General features: G+C 41.7%; 1 protein-coding gene across 1 annotated transcript in view; it reads right to left on the bottom strand.

Moving 5' to 3' along the window:
- LOC126252989 (uncharacterized) overlaps positions 1-21,987 on the bottom strand; it is a 999,773-nt gene that overhangs the window by 781,118 nt on the left and 196,668 nt on the right. The gene's annotated exons all lie outside the window — the stretch shown is intronic.

Here is a 21,987-nt window from a genome sequence, read left to right as displayed (position 1 = left end):
TCCTACGGTCTTGGCGTGCATCCGTGCGTCGCTGCGGTCCGGTCCCAGGTCGACGGGCACGTGCACCTTCCGCCGACCACTGGCGACAACATCGATGTACTGTGGAGACCTCACGCCCCACGTGTTGAGCAATTCGGCGGTACGTCCACCCGGCCTCCCGCATGCCCACTATACGCCCTCGCTCAAAGTCCGTCAACTGCACATACGGTTCACGTCCACGCTGTCGCGGCATGCTACCAGTGTTAAAGACTGCGATGGAGCTCCGTATGCCACGGCAAACTGGCTGACACTGACGGCGGCGGTGCACAAATGCTGCGCAGCTAGCGCCATTCGACGGCCAACACCGCGGTTCCTGGTGTGTCCGCTGTGCCGTGCGTGTGATCATTGCTTGTACAGCCCTCTCGCAGTGTCCGGAGCAAGTATGGTGGGTCTGACACACCGGTGTCAATGTGTTCTTTTTTCCATTTCCAGGAGTGTATAATCTTTTCCCACTTTGCGACTAACAAAGGGATTCCACAACAAAAAACTCGCGTTCTTTTCAGATAATCCATTCATGAAGACAGTTTTCCACTTCGTTAAAAGATATAAAGCGTTGTTCAGAACGGCCGTTCTGCGTGGAGCAAAACAAATGGTAAGTGGTACAGGGCGATGTCTGTTGACATGTCGAGTGGGGTAAGACTTCTTTCCCAAGTTTTGCAACATAGGATATGGGATTGTGATGAAGGAGAATTATTTTGTCATACTTCTCAAGATATTGTGGGCGTTTGTCTTTTAAGTGCGAGATTCTAATTGAGTAACTGTGCTTCGTAGCGTTCAGCACTAGCCGTTTGAACCCGTTGTAGTGGCTCGTGGTACACCACATCTACCAGGACGTATTTTGCCACTCACCCGAAAATCGTTGTCTTTGAATGGTCGAAACCAGTCTCTGAACGTTGCTTCTGTTGTGTCTAGGCAAGACAGCCTAGACACAATGAGAGGAAGCCGAAAGGCACGCGCTTAAACTCACGCAGGCTGGCGTGAGGTCTGAAACAGGATACGTAATGAATGCTATAAAGAAAAGTACGTAGCTTCTGGAATACTTAACTTTAATCCACATTTGTAGAATATCGCTCTTGACACATTAATAGAATCTCACTATCAATTGAATACGGCGCCTTGCTAGGTTGTAGCAAATGTAGCTGAAGGCTATGCTAACTATCGTCTCGGCAAATGAGAGAGTCTTCGTCAGTGTAGCATCGCTAGCAAAGTCGGCTGTACAACTGGGGCGAGTGCCAGGACGTCTCTCTAGACCTGCCGTGTGGTGGCGCTCGGTGTGCAATTACTGACAGTGGCGACACGCGGGTCCGACGTATACTAGTGGACCGCGGCCGATTTAAAAGCTACCACCTAGCAAGTGTGGTGTCTGGCGGTGACACCACAGCTTTCAACAGAGAATTTTCTTCATACGCTACAATTAGCAAACGATGCAGCAGATGTCTTGACATGAAAGCAGAAGAGTAACATTTTCCGCAAATGCTGCACAAAACATGTTAAAGGCACTAATTAAGTATGTTCGTTTCACCCCATTTGTAAGTTACACAAAGATATGAAAGCCTAATGTTTCTGTTGTTAAACAAGTCTCGCGTCGCGTCCGCTATGCAGCACAACTACTGCCCACTCTGTGTTAACAGCGAAAATTAATTCAAGCTCCTAATAAACTGCCGTTTTTTGATGTCCATTTTCTTTGAAGTCGAAAGTACACTCTAAGACGGAAAAAACGACGCTCAACGAAGGAATTATTATCCCAATGGGACGGGAATAGGTATATGTGACGTACATGTACAGACAAATGAATGATTACAGTTTCAGAGAAACTGTGTGATTAGTTCAAGAGAAAGAGCTTCACAAACTGAGCAAGTCGATAACACGTTGGTTCAAGTACGGCCCATCTGCAAGCAGTTATTCGGCTTGTCATTGATTGATAGATTTGTTGGCTGTCCTCCTGAGGTATTTCGTGCCAAATTCTGTCCAACTGGCGCGTCAGATCTTCAAAATACCGAGCTGGTTGGTGGGTCCTGCTCATAATGCTCCAAACATTCTCATTTGGAGAGAAATCTGGCGATCTTATCGGCCAAGACAGGGTCTGGCAAGCACGAAGACAAGAGGTTAAACCTCTCCCTAATGGGGACAGGCATTATCTTGCTGAAATGTAATCTCAGGATGACTTGCCATGAAGGGGAACTAAACGAGGCGTAGAATACGATCGTCGCCGTAGCGCTGTGCTGTAAAGATATCGCGGATGACAGACAGAGGGGTTCCGCAGTGAAATGAAATGATATGATACGACACCCCAGATCATCACTCCTAAGTGTCGGGCGTGTGGCTGATGACAGGCTGGTATGCCACAGCTCTCCGGGGAGTCTCCAGACACGTCTTGCTGATCATCGGGACTCAGTTCGAGGTGGAACTCGTCACTGAAGACAGTTCTACTCCAGTCAATGAGATTCCGGACCGAAGACTGTCTGACGCCCAGGAAGGAGGTAGGAAACCAATTTGACTCTCGCCAGCCAAAAGACCCGAGCCAACAGCGATGGTCTGATGCGCCATTTCTTTTCATAGCGGGATTCCTTTGGTTGTCATCAGCGGCATCCTTTCAGCACAGCGGTACGTCGACGATATTATGCGCTCTGTTTTGCTGCCCTTCGTGGCAAGAGAGCCTGGGCTTACATTTTAGCAATAAATGGCCGTCCACACAACGCGAGAGCTTTTACTGCTTGTCTTCGTCCTTGGCAAATGCTACCTGCGGCCATCTTAGAGAAAAAATTGAATTTTCGTTTTCCCAGATGGTCATAATACGTGAGTTCTATAGTGCTACAAGTATACGCATCTATCCCTTCCCTCTACTTGAAAATGGGAGTGGCGTGAACATTTTTACATTTCCTTGGAACCAGTACTTGCTGCAGCGACCTTTGATAAATGCTGAACTAAAGGGAGCAAGTTATTTGACATAATTCATGTAGAATCTTCACGTATCTCATCGGACCCAGTTGTCTTTCATCTGTTAGCTGAATTTTGATTCCGCGATTACTTGTCTCGATGGCTGCCATTTTAGCGTTAGTGCGATGATTGAAAGAACGAACTGTATTACATCCTCCGCAGTGAAACAGTTTCGGAAGACCGAATTTAATATTTCGGTCTTCGGTTTGACATCTTTCCTTTCAATCCCAGTATGCTCTATGAGCGATTGAATTGATGATTTTGATCCGTTTACTTTTTTTATGTAAGATTAAAATTTGTTAAGATTTTTCGTCATATCAGACGCCAAAATTTGACTTTCGAATTCATCGAACTCTTCCGCAATGCTCTCGTTATGCTTATTTAGGTTCCGTTCACCTTTTCTTCGCCAACAAGATGGTGACTCTGCTTAATCTATCATGGTTTCACAACGGATGTTTCCTATCCCTCACTACCTTGCTCGGCACATACTGTGTAACATTTTTTAATTTTACCCATTGATGCCCCACATCATCGTCCCCACAGATGAATGTTTCATACTAACTACTCATAAATTGCAATCTATTTCCTGTCACATTTACTACGCAAAAATATTTTCCTACTTTTCTTAATATGTATTTTAAAACTTGTAATAATTGTTGTTATAACAACCTTAAGGCCACCGATTTCCTCCTCTGCGCTGATTCCGGAAGTTCGAATCTGTTAGTTGTAAGTAGCCTGCCTTCACAAGTCGTTTCTCTGACTAACCACTCAAAGTAATTTCCAGAAAAAATGGTCATAACAATCTCACTCGAATTCCTCTCCTTGTCACCGGTTTTTATCGTGTGTCTCCTGTTCTACAGGCGGCAAGTTGAAATTTCACACTGTTGCGATAGGATGATCAGGAAATTTACCAGTGATATATTTCCAGATTTCTTTAAATTATATATTTCAACCCGATATGTTAGTGTAGCAGTTATGTTAACATTGTGAGTGACTCTTCGGGCCTACTGAGTTGACGAATTACTAACTGTATAACGCTTTCATATCATCTGATGATGACTTAGTAATAAGCCGAAGCCGCTAATGCTACCAGCTATGTGACCTGTGGTTGAAACATAATAAACAAATTCAAAGCGGTCTGTCAGGCAGAATGCCTAGTCTGTGTACTTCCAAGTTTTCTTTGAAGCTTTCCGCCTCAACAGCTCCTGAGCTACGTGGTCTATAAAAGTACCTGTTTACCACAATTGAGTCACCTCTGATGCTTACTTTCGCCTAGATTATTTCGCATTAGGAATCTATAACCACCTCACTAGATCTATAGAGTTATTTAAGCCATAAGTAAGGCGCCACCACTGCTGTCTGGCCTACCCTTGCAATGTATATTCCAATCTAAATTTGAGATTTTGCTACTGTTCTGTTTCGGTTTGAGCCACATATCTGTTCCTAAAACTACTTCGATCCTGTAGCTAACTAGTACCACAGTAACAGCTTCTGTATATGATTTGCAAGTATTGTGATTAACAAGGCTGAACTACTCCATTCTCCGAGCACCGGATGTAATAATACATCAATTTCAGCCTACTTCTACTCTGCTACAGGTGTATCTGCTTCTTCTGCGTATTTTACAGCAGACCTATGGACAGTAGCTTTTACAACGGCGTCAGTTGCTTAAAACTACACGAGCTTTCTGCCAAGCACTGCTTGGCCATTGTCAAGTGTCATAACACTTGACAATGGCCAAGGAGTGCTTGGCCGAAAGCTCGTGTAGTTTTAAGCAATTGACGCGCTTGGAAACCCGAGAACATTTTATTCAATGTTATCGCCGCGATACTCTGCATTCATACAGTAGCTTTTACAGTATGATAGGGCAGGGCGAAAGAATCCGTATCCAGCATCACTCCAGAATTGTCTGAGCCTCTGATTTAAGCTTTCCACTCAGCTCCGAACCAGAGGACCTCGATCAGCTCTACGTAAGTTTCTGCAAATAATGACCAATGTTTCCAACTCGCGTGCAAAGCTAGCTTCCTTCATTAATTCAGCACACCGTCTAATGTAACTGTGGATGGCCTCAGAATCCAGGCGACAAGCATTTTCCTAAGCTATAATTTGCAGTCGGTTGCAACCAATGTATTTAATAGCAGCCGGCAGAGCCTCTTCCACATAGCCGACTAGACGTCCCAGAAAACATAACGAGTGCACGTTGGCCTTCTTTACCAACTTATATGTTATATCACCTGCCTGAAGCTGCCAGTGGTCAACACATCCACCCACTGGGCTCATGCGAGTAGTCTGCCACAGACCCTACAAAACAAGTAATCCCATTCTGGCCCATGTGTCCTATCAAAAGTTGGCAGAACCTGATATCTCGTGATAAAGCGTAAACCCACATTCGTCATCGGCCCAGAATTAAGCGAACTATCAAAACCATGGACATCAGAAGGCGCAGCAACATCGGGATTTCCAAGGAATTCCAGAGAAACAAGAAGTGTCAACTTTCATCACAGTTGTCCCAAAGACGCTGCAGTCCAGGGCAGCAGCCTGAAGATTGTCAGCCTTGGCCAAAGCAGCTTCTAGCTGTTTCCGGACAGTGGCCGAATCTCCTTGTGTCCACACACAACAAACACAGTCCTTATTCTTTTACAACTATGAACAACTGTATAATGACACTACACAGTCTGCTAACACACGCAGTCGGAGAGTAACTGACAAATTACGAATAGACACCCAACAACAGGAGAGAAAACTAAACTATATTTACTAATTGGTGGCGTAAAGCTGCACTACTAAAATAACTATCCATAAAGTACAAATACAAGAAAATAGAAACAGGTCCTGGTGTGTTCCAGACAAAAGTAACGACGATACATGTAAACATTGTCACATTTTCACAATAAGCGAAAGCGTGAGCTGCATACTAGTATTAGCTATCGGCTTTAAGATCAACATGCAACACACATGCAGACAACCAAAAGTTGATGCCTTAGGATCTGGAGCACTATTGATCAACCAGTTATTTCCGTACCCCCTGAGGATAAATCAGGCAGAAGAAAACGAAACGTCAGGTAGATTTTCATGGCGCGGAGCACTGCGAAAACGCCAAGAAAGAATTATCACCACCAGCATTGAAGAATATACGATGTCACAGAACCATTTCTAAGCAACTGAAGAGAACAACTGAACTGAGAGTAAAAGCAATAAACTGAGGTAAAAATAATCTTCTTTGAGCATAGATCCATAGCTGCTAGAAAGCTTTGAAATGACTCCATAACCTGCTGCGGCATTTCTGTTTTTTGGTTTGATCTTAGTACTTAAGCCATTATCAAGTACACTTATCTTTTTTATAACAACAACAGTAATTCGTCGACTGGTGGACAACTTATTAATCGGAAACAGTCTCAAAACAGATTCAAGTTACATTACATAAAATAACTTACTATATGAAAATTATAAATGCGAAATTATACGTGATGACAAATATTGCACTGTTTTCTACCTAAGTCTATGTCCAGAGCCTCTGAGAGCGAAATGTTTTATATGATTAAACTGTCACTAAATTTAACCTTGTAACATATTCTCATAGACAGTAGTACAATCTGACAGTTTTAACGTGTTCCACTTCTCCTTCCGTAATATTGCCATAAAGTTAATTTCCTTTATATTCCTCCCGACATTCAATTTCCTCTTTGCTTGTCTGCCATCTGAGCTCTTGAAGTTCATACAGCTCCATCGATTTTCTCCCTTAGTTTCTTTAATTTTGTAAGATAGCATCTAACTTTCCCATAGTCATTCATGCTTCTATAGCTTTTCAGTTCCCCTCTATCCATTCCTGCTTTGTTACTTTGTACTTCTCCTCAAGCTATTTTTTTAATTTCATTCCGATATTCTTAAAAATCAAGGCACAGACTACTTACAAAAGCTGACTAACTTTAAATGAATTTTCGCTGGTGGTAAAACATTAAAAATAAAGAGCTTTATAACGGACGGTATTTCAGTTTATCAAAATTATCAACACACACACACACACACACACACACACACACACACACACAAACACACACACACACACACCAGTATAACAAAAATAACATTTCACTGGTACCATTTCCATCTGAGAATCATGCTCAGCATTCCTCACGTTACCACCGTAAACATTGTGGCTTTCCGCGAATAGACTTGCAGACACTTCGGAACGATGTATAATTATTCAAGAGAACGCTTTCTGCTGTGAAACAAATCTGTCAGCAGTCACACTGCTTTGAAGAAAGAGACAACTAGTTTCATCGGTTTTGTGCCAGCTGAGTACTTTGCCATTCAGATGCTTGTTTCCGACAAGCAGTCAGTGTTTAAAAACGAACATATGCTGTTCAGTTCGTTACAGAAGTATGAAGATATGCTCTCATTGACACTCTTAGAAATTTGATGATTTGGAGTTAAGGAATCACAGTGCCATGTTTTACAGGCGAAAACAAATACACCACGTTACCTGTGGAATGAACGTATAAAAAGCTCTCCAAGAGAAATAAAAGGTTTCCTTCAAATTTAACAAGCTATCACAATTAGATGTTAAGTAAATTTTGGCTACTGAACAAAGTCCCACATTCAGGTGATTCCCTGTATTTCTTAAAATTTTGCTGTTTAATGAGGTAATAAGGATGCTTTTATGCTTCGTTATGTATCTTCGTGGAGGATGAACACGTTGCATACAAATACCGATGAGTTTTGTACTTGGAATACAGCGTATTGCTTACAGTAGAATGTTTGTCATGTACAGTCGGTGCAGGATTAGTTAGACTCCTCGCCTTGTCGTTACACTGCGCTGCACAGCTTAACTGTCTTTTATGCAGTATAATGTCCAAGGAGGCAAAGTGCTACCAATACATTGTCTACAAGCGTGTAATCTAAAAACTATCCAAGCATTATCACACTGTTTTAGATAATGTGTGAGAATGTACTGCTGCTGGTTAATGTATCTGTTATGTTTATTTGTTGTGTTTGCTATTTAGTATGCACTGTACTAATAGAAATGAATTACAACTTACCATAATAACGTTACGAAGAAAGTCTTTTTTAATATAACAAAGTACCGCAAATTGTCACTAGTTAGCAGGATAATACGCACTTATGCCCTCGAAATGGTCTGCGTGTTCACATTCAGTCGACAATCATGCTGAAGTAGCGTTGCAGGAAGACTTCCCGCGAAAGTACGCAAATGCAGCAATAGGGGTAGATGCATAAAGAAATACAGTTAAAATCATTAAGTTCCACAATTAAGTCAACACAATTGGCAGAAGCAGAAAAAGGAGGCATTGACAAGGGTGCAATTCAGCAAGATTTTCGCCTTTAGGTCTATAGGGTACAGGATGAAGGTAGTGACAGACCTTATGGGGAAGAAATTATCTAAAGGTTTCTTTATTGATTTCCATCTGCCTGCTAGGTAGTCGATCTTTCACAGAAGCGGTAAAAATATCGTCTCCAACGAGATTAGAACCAAAAACTGAAGCAGTCTTCCCCTCGAGGGGCGAGCAGTTTACTGGCACGCTGGTATCCAACTGTAATAGACATCACATCCTTGTTGTTCCAATGACGGCTAGCACAGAATTCGCAACGTATATCGCAAAGTAGGTTAACAGGGAATGTGCAACGTAAATGGCAAAATAGGTTGCGGTTTCTGTTGGAAACAGGTTCCTGTAATCAAAAACATAGGTCTGATACCTCTGTGTCACCCCTTAAATGAGAATCATGCAGAATATTTAATCTAAATGAAAATAAAATATCGAGTAAATTTACCAGACTATTTCTGAACTACTCCAGAGAGAAAATCGATGGTCACATAGTTGAACAACGTATTCTACACTGTTGCCAATTCTCCATTATAATAGCGACAGGCAGAATAAATTTGCCTATCAGATGTTTTTCTTGGGATGGCACTATGGAAGTTCGCTCTTCGAAAACGCGGTGCCGCCCACTGCCACCGCTTTGACTGTGAACTGAAATCCTAAAATAAAGGCCAATGAGTTAATTCGTATTTTTGTGCCTGTGATTTGGGTCCAAAGCGTAGTTGCAAATAAGAGCCAAATGCACCGTCTGTAACTCCAGCACCATAAATAAGAGCAGGAGAAATTATTTGGGTGGCTCTTCTCTTCAGTAGCTGTTGTATTTACACTGAAGTAACAAAGTAATAGCCGTCAGTTGTGACCGAGCGGTTCTAGGCGCCTCAGTCCGGAACCGCGCTGCTGCTACGGTCGCAGGTTCGAGTCCTGCCACGGGCATGGATGTGTGTGATGTCCTTAGGGTAGTTAGGTTTAAGTAGTTCTAAGTCTAGGGGATTGATACCCTCAGATGTTAAGTTCCATAGTGCTTCGAGCCATTTGAACCATTTTTTTGACAAAGTAATGTCATACGATAGAGATACGCACATATACACATGGCGGTGGTACCGCGTACACAAGGTATAAAAGTGCAGTGCATTGGCGAAGCTGTCATTTGTACTCAGTTGATTCGTATGAAAAGGTTTCCGAAGTGATTATGGCCGCACGACGGCAATTAACAGAGTTAGAATGCGGAATGGAAGTTGGAGCCAGACGCATGGGAAATTCTGTTCCGGAAATACGAGGGCAGTTCAATAAGTAATGCAACACATTTTTTTTCTCGGCCAATTTTGGTTGAAAAAACCGGAAATTTCTTGTGGAATATTTTCAAACATTCCCGCTTCGTCTCGTATAGTTTCATTGACTTCCGACGGGTGGCAGCGCTGTACGGAGCTGTTAAAATGGCGTCTGTAACGGATGTGCGTTGCAAACAACGGTCAGTGATCGAGTTTCTTTTGGCGGAAAACCAGGGCATCTCAGATATTCATAGGCGCTTGCAGAATGTCTACGGTGATCTGGCAGTGGACAAAAGCACGGTGAGTCGTTGGGCAAAGCGTGTGTCATCATCGCCGCAAGGTCAAGCAAGACTGTCTGATCTCCCGCGTGCGGGCCGGCCGTGCACAGCTGTGACTCCTGCAATGGCGGAGCGTGCGAACACACTCGTTCGAGATGATCGACGGATCACCATCAAACAACTCAGTGCTCAACTTGACATCTCTGTTGGTAGTGCTGTCACAATTGTTCACCAGTTGGGATGTTCAAAGGTTTGTTCCCGCTGGGTCCCTCGTTGTCTAACCGAACACCATAAAGAGCAAAGGAGAACCATCTGTGCGGAATTGCTTACTCGTCATGTGGCTGAGGGTGACAATTTCTTGTCAAAGAATGTTACAGGCGATGAAACATGGGTTCATCACTTCGAACCTGAAACAAAACGGCAATCAATGGAGTGGCGCCACACCCACTCCCCTACCAAGAAAAAGTTTAAAGCCATACCCTCAGCCGGTAAAGTCATGGTTACAGTCTTCTGGGACGCTGAAGGGGTTATCCTGTTCGATGTCCTTCCCCATGGTCAAACGATCAACTCTGAAGTGTATTGTGCTACTCTTCAGAAATTGAAGAAACGACTTCAGCGTGTTCGTAGGCACAAAAATCAGAACGAACTTCTCCTTCTTCATGACAACGCAAGACCTCACACAAGTCTTCGCACCCGAGAGGAGCTCACAAAACTTCAGTGGACTGTTCTTCCTCATGCACCCTACAGCCCCGATCTCGCACCGTCGGATTTCCATATGTTTGGCCCAATGAAGGACGCAATCCGTGGGACGCACTACGCGGATGATGAAGAAGTTATTGATGCAGTACGACGTTGCCTCCGACATCGACCAGTGGAATGGTACCGTGCAGGCATACAGGCCCTCATTTCAAGGTGGCGTAAGACCGTAGCATTGAATGGAGATTACGTTGAAAAATAGTGTTGTGTAGCTAAAAGATTGGGGAATAACCTGGTGTATTTCAATGCTGAATAAAACAACCCCTGTTTCACAAAAAAAAAAATGTGTTGCATTACTTATTGAACTGCCTTCGTAGTTAGGGAAATCAGTATTCTGCGATGGAAAGCATCAAGAGTCTGCCGAGAATACCAAATTTCAGGCACTGTCTATCACCACTGACAACGCAGTGGCCAACGGCATCACTGAAGATCAACAGCACCAGTGTTTCCGTAGAGTTGTCAGGACTAATAGACAAGCAACACTGCCTAAAACAACCGCATAAATCAGTGTGTAGGGCGTACGACGAACGTATCTGTTTGGACAGTGCGGCGAAATTTGGCGTTAATGGGCTATGGCAGCAGACAACCGACGCGATCGCCTTTGCTATTAGCACGACATCGGATTAAGCGTCTCTTCTGGGCTCGTCACCCCATCGGTTGGACTCTAGACAACTCGAAAACCGTGGATTAGTCAGATGGGTCCCGACTTCAGTTGGTAAGGACTGATGGTCCACGAAGCCGTGGACACAAGTTGCCAACAAGGCACTGTGCAAATTGGTGGTGGCTTCATAATGGTATGGGCTGTGTTTAAAGGAATGGACTGGGTCATTTGGATGTTCAGCTACCTGGAGACCATTTGCATCCATTCATGGACGTCATGTTCCCAAACATCGATGGAATATTTATGGATGACAATGCACAATGTTACCGGGTCACAATTATTCGCGAATGGTTTGAAGAACAGTCTGGGCAATTCGAGCGAATGGTTTAGCCATCCAGATCGTCTGAAATGAATCGCATAGTACATTTATGGGACGTAATGGGCAGGTCAGTTGGTGCACAAAATCCTGCACCGGCAACACTTTCGCATTTATGGACGGCTATAGAGGCAGCATGGCTCAATATTTCTGCAGGGGACTTCCAAAGATTTGTTGAGTCCATGCCACGTAGAGTTTCTGCGCTGCACCGGGCAAAACGTGGTCCGACTCTATATTACGAGGTATCCTACGACATCTATCACGTCATTATGTTTTTTTTCTGCCTTAAGCGAACTGCACACTAAAAAAGTCATTCGCCGAAAGTGATTTACGTTTTTAGCATCACCAGACGCTATTAACATTACGAGTAAATAACATTAATTTCAATATTATATACTTCAAAACAGTTTTCCTTGTAAGCGCTTTCATTAGCAATCACCTGTAACACAGTGTAACAGAAATGAAAGGAAAGTGTAACACTTAACAAAAAGGGAACACACACAAAACAGTTCATAAGCTGCAAACTGATTACAGCTTCAGATCAGAGAAGCAAAGCGCGCCTGGGAAACTTTCGCAATGACCGAAAAATAGGACTCAGAATCTGCGAAAAAATTAAGCAAGTGTATGTTTCCAGAATGAGATTTCCACTCTGCAGCGGAGTGTGCGCTGATATGAAACTTCCTGGCAGATTAAAACTGTGTGCCGGACCGAGACTCGAACTCGGGACCTTTGCCTTTCGCGGGCAAGTGCTCTACCAACTGAGCTACCCAAGCACGACTCACGCCCCGTCCTGACAGCTTTACTTCTGCCAGTACCTCGTCTCCTCCCTGTAAAGTTTGGAAGGTAGGAGACGAGGTACTGGCAAAAGTAAAGTTGTGAGGACGGGGCGTGAGTTTTGTTTGGGTAGCTCAGTTTGTAGAGCACTTGCCCGCGAAAGGCAAAGGTCCCGAGTTCGAGTCTCGGTCCGGCACACAGTTTTAATCTGCCAGGAAGTTTCAAGTGTAAGTTTGCAGTGTAAATACAATTTCAACTTCAGATAACATGAAACAGAAACGATCTTCACGGGAATGTGAAACAAGGAACAAAAATTGCCAACAGTAATGTCTAGATTCTAGAATATACCATTCTTAAGCAAATCATTCATTCTATAAAAATCAGAGGAACAAAAAGTGTAATCTACTTGTAACGATTTCAACATAACTGCTGGTGTTGCTTTGTCAATAAAACCTAAAAGTGCCTGATGAATGACCTTTTCAGTTTTCAGACAGCTTAAGACAGAGGAACCAAAGTAACAAGTAGAGGTTACCATTGGTGAGCGTGGGACGGAACTTCTATGCAGTACCTCGCAGTTGGCGCAAGTTACTCGTAGTTAATTTCCCGGTTGTTTCACACTAACGACGCCTCTACGCTATCACAAAGTTCACATGAGAATTATCGAAGTGTAATTTTAAAACAGACTATGATGTTAAATATTGGGATACTTGCGGCCGAAAAAAAAAATGGTTCAAATGGCTCTGAGCACTATGGGACGTAAGTTCTGAGGTCATCAGTCCCCTAGAACTTAGAACTACTTAAGCCTAACTAACCTAAGGACATCACACACATCCATGCCCGAGGCAGGATTCGAACCTGCGACCGTAGCGGTCGCGCGCTTCCAGACTGTAGCGCCTAGAACCGCTCGGCCACCACGACCGGCACTTGCGGTCGAATCTGACTCAGTGGACAATGCTGATAATTGTTTCAATGCATCTTTCAAATACTGGAAAAGTTTAATAATGCTTTCAATATATGTCCTGCGCAGATAAACTTGTCTCCCTATCGAATTGCTCATCGAGTCTTGCTTAAGTAGTAACTTGGGGGGTCATGTAAAAAGGGCAAAACCAGATGAAAATGGAGCCGTGACACTTTATTCTTGACACCGCCATGGAATAACTTCAAAAATTTGAACACTTATGAGCCAACGAATTTAAATGAAATTACGTTGATGAAATAAAGTCAACATTTCGAGATCAAACCTAAATCATTTCTGCATAAGTACTTCCTTTGTGAAATCGCCCCTACACAACCAACGAACGCCAAATGCATGTCATAGACGATACACGGAAGGTAGACGGAAAGTAAGCTTTTTGTCTTATCACTTCAGCTTTGTTTTTATTTTCAGGTTAGATAATGTTCTGAAAGGTCAAGGGTGCTGCAAATATACGTCCCATTGCAATCTTGTACTATTGCGCAGAAAAATCACTATTCAATTATAGCGCCAATACGAACACTGTTATATTTGTGTACGATTTTAATGAGGATCAAGAGTAATTTTAAACCTCGAAAGTCACTAATAAATTTCTGTTTCCCCGTAAAATTTATTCTCAATAAATAAAGCAAAAAATTATTATACAGAAATAAAAAATACCTTCACAGTAGTAATGATTCCCAGCAAGCTCACAATCTTACTTACAATACCATTTAAACCATTTCGTCACTTCAAACGATGTTGCGTTACTCTGTTAAATGTGATTATGAGGAGTTCCTGAATGCTAGAAAGATGTTTCTATTGCTCTGCTTAAGAATATTTTCCCACTTTACACAGTATTTATTTACTTCGTTGAAGACAAAGCCCATTTTTCTGCCATGTCGCTAACTTTCCACGTACATGAACAAACGGTTCTGCATTTGCGCTGTCGAACGAACCAGAACGTAATGAGAGGAGATCGACCTACCGGCAGTTGCTGAAGCTCATAGGCGACAGAGATAGGGGCAACATCGTGCAATAAAGTAGAACGTCGCCTTTCAACTTTCGTATAACTTACGCCTAACCTGACAAGACAGTGCACAAGTAGAGTGTCTCCACATGTAGGAAGACTTACACGAGTGGTAGTGGGGGATGCACGTTTTTTAAGAAATTCATGCCTGTGGAAACCCGGCTTTGCTCTGATAACTCAAGATCTCGGTGGAGAATATCCGCCACCCGACAGTATCGTCATCGGGGTCTCGGTGTGATGCAGCATGTGATCTCACTAAGTGACACAATTATACCACAATTTGAAAATTTGTAATCTGACCCGGAGCAGCTCCCTTCGTCTTGTTACTAACGAAAAAGTGTAGATAACGCTCACCAGTCTTACCTTAACCTGCGAGGCGAAAACGCAGAGTTCATTACTTCTTTACCGCCATCATCTAAGTAGCAGTCGGATTACTTTCTTTACCCATCGCCCAACTGTACTATCAACTGCAGCATTGCCATACACTGCACACTAACGTTTATAGATGTTCACCTCGGTTTCTTTTTCTGCACACAAGAATTCAATAACAGCGCGCTGCTTGTAACATGAGTCGTATGTAGACGCCATTTTGAGGCTGTATTTCAGCTCTGCCAGAACGGTTCAAAACTTCACCGGCGCACGCAACAAACATAAAACGTGAAGCACCAACAAGAAAGCTTGTTCATGTAAATTAATGGCTTTTAAAAACATGTGGGGCATTACTTATTGAACGACCTTCATATACGCCTTCCCGTCAAACATATGATGTATACTTTTAGTGACAGGTGAAGAATTACGTTGGCCCCCTACAGAAGTGCCCTGTTCTCATCGCACGGTAAACGTAAATCACAAGTAGAAGCAATGCAATTAATAAAATAGATAGCTGGGTCCGCAATCAACTGCAGGCTCAAGCTTGCGACAAACTGCTTTGGCATACTTGTTTTTCCGCGAAACTATCACCAGATCACTAGGCATTTAGCTACGTTAACGATGTTCCCTCCTCCCTCTGTTAATATGACTGTCGGATTTGCGCCTTCAAACGTGGCTGGTGGTACCTTGAATTTTTGTGCTTTGCATGTTTTATGCTAGACATAGTCCTGGGGATTACGCTGGTTCTCTTGAAGCATAAAAGTAAAAAGCAAAGCGAAAACTGAAATACTAGGATTCATACTTTTTAACTTTGAATTACTCTTAATTATATAAGGTCATATAAGGTTAGCGATGACAAAATGTATTTTTAAAAAGATTTGAAATGCTTATTTCTTTGGTAAATGATTCCATTGTACTTCTTGATGCCATAAAAATTATTGACGTCACATACTTCTGCGACAACAAAAGAAAAAAAAAAGTCATAAGATTGGATCTGAACACAGATCTCGAAAATCTGAAACTGTTGTCTCAGTCACTATGCTACCGACTTGCTTGGAATAACGCCATCCGCACAAATTAGTGAAGTAGCATTAAAACTTTGTAATTTTCTCGAAAATTATCGAGTGACACAGTAGGTGTTAAATTTTCACCATTCTTCACACCGCGAAATTTCGACTGCGTCAGAGAGCGACCTATGGGAGTTCGCCTTGTAAGAAATACATGTAGTTTCAGCAAATCCACGGCCGCATATGGAAACGGAGTACTTGGAATATTTCTGCATCGGAAACGTAGCTGAGCCAATTCCCATGACTCCGAATGTCTGTCTTGAGAAACTAGTATACTAATGAAATCAATCACAGCATCCTGAGTCCCTTGGGACTGCTGTGATGGTATCAGGCTTCCTTAAGTAAATTCCTTGTCTTACCAACGTTCGACTTTTTCAAGTCATTCCACGGTGGTGTCAAGCAGCAAGGTGTCAGGGTGCCATATCTATTTGTCCTTCTGCTTTTACCCTACTTATATGATCTCCAGCTATTACTTGCGCAAGAGCGATGACCAGTTCCATCAGGAAAAAGGTGATGTGTACAGGATCTACCTTGGAAGAACTATTAACCATTTCCCGTATACCGAAGATAAAATAACATTATTATTAGCGTTTTGCACTGAGTCAGATTCGACTGTAAGTACTGTAATATTTTACGTAGCAGTCAGTTTTAAAATTACACTTAGATAATTCTCATATAAATATTGTGATAGCTTAGAGGCAACGTTAGCGTTAAACAACCAGGAAATAAACTACGCAACTGCGAGGTAGCACATAGAAATTCCATTCCAAGCTCACATACGGCAACCTCTTCTTGTTGCTTTGCTTCCTCTCGGTCTTAAGTTTTTCTTCGCTTTTATTTACAGAGTACCGTCAGCAGCTATATTTTAATCGTTACTATTAGATGATATTTTTCGTCCCTTTGGTTTTTATAAAATGAATGACGTATTCGAGTCGTTACTTCCGCATTTTTTGATCCTTGTTTCACATTCTCAAACTGCTTCTCTTTTCACGTTACCAGAAGCTAGAATCAAACTTACAGTTCAATCATTCACCTTTTTAATTTTCTTCACGATTTTTAAGTCCTACCTTTCGGTCAGTTTGCTTTTTTGGTAAGAAGCTGTATGTTACTTACAGAATATGAAATTTCTGTATGGATTTTACCGTTTTATAATCAGTATTTTGTTTTCTTTCCGTGTATGTTATTATATGTTAGAGATAAATGCTAATGAAAGCATTCACAAAGAAAACTATTCAAAGTATATAATATTAAAATGAATGTTATGTCGTCATAATCTTAGTAGCGTCTGGTGATGTTAACAAAGCGAATCACTTCAGATGAATGAATTAGTTTGCAGTTCACTTATGGCAGAAAAACAAAAATAGCTACGACAACAATTAAACAGAAGCCACCCAAACAGGAGAGCCATCCAAATAGTTTCAAGTGTTCTTTATTCACGTTGTTTGAGTTGCAGAATAGTGCAACTATAGATGTTTGTAACTACGTTGTAGACCCAAATCATAGTTACAGAAATGCGAATAAACTCATTGGCCTTTATTTTTAGGTATTTCACCTTCCAGTCGAGGCGATGGCAGCTGGCGTCTTGGAGGTGCAAGCTTCCACAGTGTTCGCCAGCTCAAGAAAGACATCAGGTGAGTAAAACGTATTCTGCCTGTCGCTAGTCTAATGGACAATTGGCAACATTGCAGAATACGTTTGGCAACTATGTCACTATAGATTCACTTGCTGGAGTGGTTGAGAATTACCTTGGTAAATTTACTTCATATTTTCTTGTCATTTAGATTAAATATTCTTAATCATTTACATTTAAGGGACGGCACAAAGCTATGAGAACTATGTGTTTGAATCCAGTAAGCTGTTTGCAACAGAAAATGCAGCTTACTTTGCCATTTACGTTGCCGTTTTGTTGCTACCTTGATTCTGTACCCTGTAGATCTAAAGATGAAAAACTTGCAGCATTCCACACTTCTTAATGCATGCTTATTCTGCCTCTGCCAATTGTACTGACTTAATTGTGGCAATGAATGATCTGTTAGCTGGATTTTGTTATACGTATACGTAATACGTATATCTACTCCTACTGCTGGATTTGCGTACTTTCGCGGTAGTTCTTCCTGTAACACTGCTTCAGTATGACTGTGGGCTGAACATAGACACAGACAGTTTCGAAGCCAAAACTGCGTGTTATTCTGATAATTGGTGACAATTTAGGATATTTATTTATTAAAAATACCTTTGTCGTAATGTTATCATGATACGTTGTCTACATCTACATGGACATCTACATCTACATGGATACTCTGCAAATCACATTTAAGTGCCTGGCAGAGGGTTCATCGAACCACCTTCACAATTCTCTATTATTCCAATCTCGTACAGCGCGCGGAAAGAATGAACACCTACTTCTTTCCGTAAGATCTCCAATTTCCCTTATTTTATCGCGGTGATCGTTCCTCCCTATGTAGGTCGATGTCAATAAAATATTTTCTCATTAGGAGGAGAAAGCTAGTTATTGGAATTTCGTGAGAAGATTCCGTCGCAACGAAATGATGTCCAGCCCAAATCTTGTATCATTTCTGTGACACTCTCTCCCATATTTCGCTATAATACAAAACGTGCTGCCTTTCTTTGAACTTTTTCGATGTACTCCGTCAGTTGTATCTGGTAAGAATCCCACACCGCGCAGCAGTATTCTAAAAGAGGACGGAGAAGCGTAGTGTAGGCAGTCCTTAGTAGGTCTGTTACATTTTCTAAGTGTCCTGCCAATAAAACGCAGCCTTTGGTTAGCTTTCCCCACAAAATTTTCTGTGTATTCTTTCCAGTTTAAGTTGTTCGTAATTGTGATACCTAGGTATTTAGTTGAATTTACGGCTTTTAGATTACACTGATTTATCCTGTAACCTAAGTTACACGAATTCCTTCTAGCGCTCATGTGGATGACCTCACACTTTTCGTTATTTAGGGTCAACTGCCAATTTTCGCACCATTCAGATATCTTTTCTAAATCGTTTTGCAATTTGTTTTGATCTTCTGATGACTTTATTAATCGATAAACGACAGCGTCATCTGCAAACAATCGAAGACGGTTGCTCAGATTGTCTCCCAAATCGTTTATATAGATAAGGAACAGCAAAGGGCCTATAACACTGCCTTGGGGAACGCCAGAAATCACTTCTGTTTTACTCTATGACTTTCCGTGAATTACTACGAACTGTGACCTCTCTGACAGGAAATCACAAATCCAGTCACATAACTGAGACCATATTCCATAAGCACGCAATTTCACTACGAGCCGCTTGTGTGGTGCAGTGTCAAAAGCTTTCCGGAAATCCAGAAATACGGAATCGATCTGAAATCCCTTGTCAATAGCACTCAGCACTTCATGTGAATAAAGAGCTAGTTGTGTTTCACAGGAACGATGTTTTCTAAACCCATGTTGACTGTGTGTCAATAGACGGATTTCTCTGAGGTAATTCGTAATGTTCGAATACAATATATGTTCCAGAATCCTACTGCATATCGGCGTTAACGAAATGGGCCTGTAATTTAGTGGATTACTCCTACTACCTTTCTTGAATACTGGAGTTACCTAGGCAGCTTTCCAGTCTTTGGGTAGGGATCTTTCGTCGAGCGAACGGTTGTATATGATTGTTAATTATGGATCTAATGCATTAGCATACTCCGAAAGGAACCTAACTGGTATACAGTCTGGACCAGAAGACTTGCTTTTACTAAGTGATTTAAGTTGTTTCACTAGTAAGAGGATATTTACTTCTACGTTACTCATGTTGGCAGCTGTTCTCGATTCGAATTCTGGAATATTAACTTCATCTTCTTTTGTGAAGGCATTTCGGAGGGCTGTGTTTAGTAACTCTGCTTTGGCAGCACTGTCTTCGATAGTATCTCCATTGCTATCGCGCAGAGAAGGCATTGATTGTTTCTTGCCGCTAACATACTTCACATACTGCAAGAATCTCTTTGGATTTTCTGCCAGGTTTCGAGACAAAGTTTAGTTGTGGAAACTGCTACAAGCATCTCGCATTGAAGTCCGCGCTAAATTTCGAGCTTCTGTTAAGATTCGCTTATTTTGGAGATTTTGCATTCCTTTGAATTTGGCATGCTTTTTCCGTTGTTTTTGCAACTGTGTTCTGACCCGTTTTCTGTTCCAAGGCGGATCAACTCCTTCGCTTGATAATTTATTCGTTATAAATATCTCAATTGCTGTCGACACTATTTCTTTGAATTCAAGCCATATCTGGTCTACATTCACATTGTTTATTTGGAAAGAGTAGAGATTGTCTCTTTGCAAGGCGTCAACTTTTAGCTGCTTTTTTGAATAGATACATTTTTCGTTTATTTTTGGAGGATTTGGGGGTCACAATATTCATTCTCGCTACGACAACCTTGTTTCGGTTAGTCTCTGTATCCGTTTTGATGCTCGTTGTTAGTGTATTAAACACAGCAGATAAACATAAAGGATAAATTAATTAGTCTCTCGCATTATTTAAAATAGCCTGATAATGCTTGGATAGGTTTTCGACTTTACGCCGGTAGATCATATGTTGGTACCACTTCTTCTTCTTGGACGTCAAGCTGCATTACATACAGTAAAGTTGTGCAGTTCAGTATAATGATTAGTCGAAGAATCTCTCGTAAACTGTCGTGGAGTGAACACAGCTGGTTTAAGATCGATTTTTGCCAGAAACATCCTACAGAATAAAGTAAAGGCATTTTTATGGCCTGCCGGGGTTTGCTTGGTCTTTTCCAAGATAAGCAACGTTTCAACTTGGTGACTGGCCACAAGTCGTAGTCAGTCACTGGGGTACGAGTCGGCCGCTGGCTGGTGAAGCCTGTGCGGTGGACTTGCCTCCAAATAGTCCTAGAAGAAATACTTCCCTGACGCCCCCCACTCAAATCGGCGGTGTGCTGACTCACAGCAGACCGTCGATAGCCCTGCATGTCCCGTCGGAGACGACAGAACGTCTGTTAAACAAACACTTGTGGTCTTCTTGTGTAGTGGTCTGTATGTGTGGGGAACATTGTTCCTGCGATATTCAAGATCCATCCTAGACTCTGTTGATATTTTAAAATCGAATTCTTGTTACTCTCCGATATGCTATCACCCATGTCCCGTACTGATTACATTAGTGTTTTAAACTTGAATAAATATACAATGTGAAGCAGAACTCTACCAAAAAAACTTTCAGAGGTAGTAGTATGGATCAAAACAAGAAGAAAAGTCTAGTACACATTGGCAATGAGCACTTGTTCAGCCTTGATGTTGTGAAACACATCTCTTCACTGCAAGATCTCTGGTTTCCATATTTTGGAAGGAGGTAGCATGGAGAAAACAAGATAAAAATGTACAGTAAATATGGGCTTTGCGTACCTTAGGAGCTTGTTCAGTAGAAGAGACGTGTTTCACACTACTGAAGTGCTCATAGCTCATATGGCATGCATTTTAGAACTGATGTTTAGCGGACATTTTTATCTTCTTTTGGTCCATACTACCACCTTTGAAAGCTTTTCAGTGGAGTTCTGGTTCATCCTGTGTAATAAAATCAATCTTCGACATTGCTCAGCATATATTTAATTGAAGAGACCTTTGGAGAAAAGAGAAGAGCTCAGATGGCAAGACAATTCTAAGCAAAGAAGGCGAAGATGAAAGGTGAAGGGAATGTACAGATGGTCTATATAAGGGAAATGAACTAGTACACAATAGAATATAGAAAGCGAATAGGAAGAAGATGAAGACGACATAGAAGATATATTCTGACAACAATTTCACAAATCACTGAAAGTTGAGAAAAGTAGATAACATCCATTCAGAATTATTGGAATTCTTGGGATCATATACCATGACGAAACTATTCCACTTGATACGCAAGCTACAAGACATGTTTTTTAAGTAAGAGACATTCTGAAATAAAAATAAAACTAGTAGACTCTTCTTAGCAACTTTATTTTTACTTAAAAGCCTGTACTTTACTTTTCTATATACTTTCCACCAATATAAAAGCACTTACCGTATCGTACAGCCAGCTTTGAATATCATCCTCGTAGAAATCTTCCACATGAGCATAAACGTACGGTAACATTTCCATAAAGCACACTTCTTGATAACAAAGTAAACTCATCACATAACGTGGAAATTGTAAAGCATCTGACCTCTCTCAATTTTTTATGCACTTACTGCACCAGATC

This window comes from Schistocerca nitens, chromosome 4, assembly GCF_023898315.1.
Source record: "Schistocerca nitens isolate TAMUIC-IGC-003100 chromosome 4, iqSchNite1.1, whole genome shotgun sequence".
Lineage (NCBI taxonomy): Eukaryota > Metazoa > Arthropoda > Insecta > Orthoptera > Acrididae > Schistocerca > Schistocerca nitens.
This window is presented reverse-complemented; position numbering and strand designations above follow the sequence as displayed.